At 49.7% G+C, this 5,254-nt stretch overlaps 1 pseudogene; it reads right to left on the bottom strand.

Annotated features, from left to right (window-relative positions):
* Positions 1 to 4,720: 4,720 nt before the first annotated feature.
* On the bottom strand, positions 4,721 to 5,254 carry LOC129036780 (small ribosomal subunit protein uS10-like; annotated as a pseudogene).

Below are 5,254 nucleotides of genomic sequence, written 5' to 3'. Positions count from 1 at the left end.
AATCCTCCTGCCTCAGCCTTCCAAGTAGCTGGGACTCTAGGCATTGTGCCCAGAAAAATTTTCTGTGCCATTGTGCCCAGAAAAATTTTCTTTTTTTTTTTTTTCTGAGACGGAGTTTCGCACTGTCACCCGGGCTGGAGTGCAGTAGCGCGATCTTGGCTCACTGCAACCTCTACCTCCCAGGTTCAAGTGATTCTCCTGCCTCAGCCTTCCGAGTAGCTGGGATTACAGGCACCCACCACCAAGCCCGGCTAGTTTTTTTTTTTGTTTTTTTTTTTTTGTATTTTTAGTAGAGGTGGGGGTTTCACCATGTTGGCCAGGCTGGTCTCGAACTCCTGACCTCATGATCTGCCTGTCTCGGCCTCCCAAAGTGCTGGGATTACAGGCGTGAGCCACCGCGCCTGGCCTTCAGAAAAATATTTTAAATGACATGCATGCTGTTATAAAATCATGTGTGGATAAAAGATCCATTCAAAATGTGAGTTAGACAAGTGGACTTTAATAGTAACAGAATATGAAAAGCTCATTGATATGGTTTCAGGCTCCAAATGATATTAACCTTTAGGAAACTACCACTTGTCAAGTTTTGGTGTAGTATCAAATTATCTGAAAAGGCTAATAAAGCACTACTCACTCTTCCAACTATAAATCTGTGTGAGGCCAGGTTTTCCTCATATACTTTAACCACAACAACAACAAAATTATGTGCCTATCTATAATCACCACCGATTCAAAGTAAAAGCAGATATGAGAATCCAGCCCAGCCCCACGAGGCCTGTTTGCTCTATTAAGCCAGATATTAATGAGATTTGCAAAAATGTAAAAACAATGCCACTCTTCTTGCTCATTTTGTTTTGTTCTAGAAAATAAGGTTGTTATTTTTTTCTTTTTTTTTAATTGAGACAGAGTCTCACTCTGTCACCCAGGCTGGAATGCAGTGGTGCAATCTCGGCTCACTGCAACCTCTACCTTCTGGATTCAAGCCATTCTCATGCCTCAGTCTCCCAAGTAGCTGGGACTACAGGTGCGTGCCACCACACCCGGCTAATTTTTGTATTTTTAGTATAGACGGGGTTTCACCGTGTTGGCCAGGCTGGTCTCGAACTCCTGACTTCAAGTGATCTGCCCACCTCAGCCTCCCAAAGTGCTGGGATTACAGGCATGAGCAACTGAGCCCAGCCAAGGTTGTTATTTTTCATAAACATATATTATCTATGATAACAGGTAATGGTATTATCACTGTTATTTTAAAATGAATTATTATTGGCCAAGCATAGTGGCTCACATCTGTAAACCCAGCACTTTGGGAGGCCAAGGCAGGAGGATCACTTGAGGTCATGAGTTTGAGACCACCCTGGCCAACATGGTGAAACCTCGTCTCTACTAATACAAAAATTAGCCAGGCGTGGTGGTGCATGCCTGTAATCCCAGGAGATCAAAGCATGAGAATCACTTGAACTCGGGAGACAGGTGTTGCAGTGAGCCAAGATCACACCACTGCACTCCACCCTGGACGACAGAGTGAGACTCTGCCTTAAAAAAAAAAAAATTAGCAGGGCATGGTAGTGTGAGCCTATAGTCCTAGCTACTCGGGAGGCTGAGGCAGGAGAATCACTTGAACCAGGGAGAAGGAGGTTGCAGTGAGCTGAGATCATGCCATTGCACTCCAGCCTGGGTGACAGAGCAAAACTCCATCTCAAAATAAAATGAATGAATAAATATCTGTTTTTAAATTTTCCCAGTATCAATTTCTAATATGGTAAATCTTGATGGATATAACCCATGTAAACAAAAGTTCTTTGGGATCCTTAGTAATTATTAAGCATGTAAAGGAGTCCCAGGAACAAAAAGGTTGACAGCCGCTGGTCTAGTGGTTCCAGGGTGGGAAAGACACGGATAGGCCTGCAGAAAGCCTGGATCAGCAGAGGCAGGCAGGGACCAAAAGGGGCTCCCAGAGAGAGAGAGCGCCTTTGAAATCTGCGGTGGGCAGGGTGAGGGAGGAGGACTTGGAGCAGGGTGGGGACCACATGACTTCAGGGCAAGGGGTTCTGGCAGAGGCTTCTGGGAGTCTCTGACTTCTCTCTGCTGCCCCTGTAGGGGTTGTATGTAGGGGAAGGCCCCAAACACACAACAGACCACCACACGCGTAGAGCTGAAACCCAGCCCCGGAGCTCCCGCCCTCCCCAGAAGCCTTCCACCCTGCCTTACCCTCAACCCAACCCTCACCCTCACCCTCACCCACGAAAAGGATTTGGGCCTTAAAATTATCGTCACCACAGCGGTGCAGCAGACAATACAGAGGGGACATTATGCGCTGAGACAGAGAGGCCTCGTTGTTGGCGCAGCAGAGACAGCAGTGCTCTGTTCTGAGCAGGCTGGGGGCTGCTCGTGTGCTCAAGCAAGACCCCTCACACCCAGAATCACGTCCTCACCCAAATGCACACTCATGGACTCACCCCGGGATACCCCTCGGGTGCATGCTGTGGCACACAGGAGCCTTTGGATGTCCCCCTCCAGCCTCTGTGCAAACCCCCACTCACCACTACCCGCTCTGGGCCCACACCACCAGCCCCACACATGCCCATGTACTCCGTGGCACAGGCTTTCCCACCTGGGGAACCCTGTGGGGGTGCAAGGGACATGAGGCAGCCACAGGGCCCTGAGGAAGCGCATCCTGCCTGCACTGCCCTGCACCGCCTGGCTGGGATCACAGGGTACTGAAACCAGCAGCCGCCTAGGCTGGGCTAGACGTGCCTGGACCCACAGAGGGACACAAAGGCGGCGTTGTTGCTTTGCCAAACACTCCCAGCTCTGAAGTGGGAGGGAGGGACCTGAGCAACTGGCGCCCCTACCCCCAGCTCCTGGGCTGGCCCCGGAGCAAGACTGGACTTTAACCTCTTAGGCCACTACCAGTGCTTGGGCCAGAGGGCAAGCAGGGAGAAACTCAGGCCTCAGGATAAAACCTGCCGGAAGAAGGCTCCCAAGCCCAGAGCTTGAACTCTACCGGGGTCTTATTTCTCCTGAGTCAGGATCTCTTTCCCTCCCAACATTTGCACAGCTTGTTCCCTCTGCCTGGGAACTCCCTCCCCTCCCCTTCTCTGGAGAACTTTTCATTTTCCTTTAGGACATTGTTCAGAGAGCACCTCCCCCAAGAAGCCCTCCTGATCCCTGGGCTGAGCCAGTTGCTCCTCTGTGCTGCCCCGCCAAACAGGGAGCTCCAGATGCTCACAGGGGGGTCCCCAGCACCACACCGCCCTGCCCAGCCTGGGGTGGGCTCACAGGGAGCCGCAGCACCATCAGAGGAAGGGGTAAGTGGGCAAGGCTGGGCCATGGACTCAGTCACATCTCAGGTTGAGGCCTGAGCAACCCCACGACCATGCTGAGGCAGCGGAGGGAAGGGGCAGAGTTACCAGGCCAAGTCTTAGACCAGGAGAGTCACCAGCCACCCCATCCAGCGACACGGAAGGACACAGGGGAGTTCCCTGGAGTAGCCTGCCATCGAACATGCAGGCCTTTGTCCTCCTTGCCTGGGACCTGCTTTCTCACCCATTGCCAAGTCCGACTCATCCAAGTGGTAGCTGTTTTTATTTATTTATTTATTTATTGAAACAGAGTCTCGCTCCGTCACCCAGACTGGAGTGCAGTGGCGCAATCTCAGCTCACTGCAACCTCCACCTCCCAGGTTCAAGTGATTCTCCTGCCTCAGCCTCCTGAGTAGCTGAGATTACAGGCATGCGCCACCACGGCCAGCTAATTTTTGTATTTTTAGTAGAGACGGGGTTTCACCATGTTGGCCAAGCTGGTCTCGAACTCCTGACCTCAAGTGATCCACCTGCCTTGGCCTCCCAAAGTGCTGGGATTACAAGTGTGAGCCACTGTGCCTGGCTGGTAGCTGTTTTTATATTTAACACTTACAGAGCATTTACTATGTGCCAGGCACTGTTCTAGTGGATTTACATGTATATATTAACTCACTGAATCCTCACAACAACCTTTCAAATAGTACTATTATGATGCCCATTAAAAAAAATTTTTTTTAGCCGGGCACGGTGGCTCATGCCTGTAATCCCAGCACTTTGGGAGGCCGAGGTGGGTGGATCACCTGAGATCAGGAGTTAGAGACCAGCCTGACCAACATGGAGAAACCCCGTCTTACTAAAAATACGAAAATTAGCCAGGTGTGGTGGCCCATGCCTGTAATCCCGGCTACTCAGGAGGCTGAGGCAGGAGAATCAATTTAACCCAGGAGGCGGAGGTTGCAGTGAGCCAAGATCGCGCCACTGCACTCCAGCCTGGGCGACAGAGTGAGACTCCGTTTCAAAAATAAATAAATAAATAAAATTAAAATAAATTTTAATTTTAATTTAGAGAGGGAGGTCTCCCTATGTTGCCCAGACTAGTCTCGAACTCCTGGCCTCAAGCAATCCTCCTGTCTCGCCTTCCCAAAATGCTGAGATTAGAGGTATGAGCCACTGTATCTGGCCTTATTATGCCCATTTTAAAGATGAGGAAAGTCAAGCACAGCGAGGTTAAATAACCCTTCCAAGGTCACAGGGCTATCATTGGAACCCAGCAAGTCATTTCTTTCAGGCAGCCTTTCCCAGCCTCTCAAACCAGACCAGGAGCCTTTGTTGTGAGCATCCCCAGTCCTAAATCCATCAGGTGTCACTGGTTTGGCTCCCTTCTTCTGATGGTGACCCACTTGAGGGTTCCCATAGGGATATATTTTTTCTTTTCTTTTTTTTTTTTTTAACAACTGGTAATCAATTTATTAAAATAGTTGACTTAAGCATCTGCAATGGTGACTTCCACCTTAACTCCTGGCTCAATACTGATGGAAGTAATCTGCTTAACAATCTCAGAAGGACTGTGCAAGTCAATGAGTCGCTTGTGAATTCTCATCTGGAAACGATCCCGCGTCTTAGAACCTTCACCACAAGGAGTTTTTCTTGTAGTGATTCTCAAAGTCTTGGTAGGCATTCAAACTGGTCCTTTCACTTTGAGATTCTTTTATTTTGCGCCTCTGATCAAGTCAGCACACACCTTTTCCAAGGATTTCACGTTGCGGCTTGTTAGGGTGATTCGAATTCGGTGAATTGCCACTTCCGGCTCCACAGGTGTTTTTCCGGTATCTTTAAAAGCCATGGCTGCTGTGCGGCTTCCTGACCGACTTGTTCCTCTGCGAGAGCAAACAGCGGTGAGTCAAGAGCAGGAGCGTACGGACCACAATTCTTCAGCACCCACGAGCGCGTCT

Source organism: Pongo pygmaeus, chromosome 4 (assembly GCF_028885625.2).
Source record: "Pongo pygmaeus isolate AG05252 chromosome 4, NHGRI_mPonPyg2-v2.0_pri, whole genome shotgun sequence".
Classification (NCBI taxonomy): Eukaryota; Metazoa; Chordata; class Mammalia; order Primates; family Hominidae; genus Pongo; species Pongo pygmaeus.
Note: the sequence above shows the minus strand (reverse complement) of the source record. Positions and strands in the feature narration are given on the sequence as shown.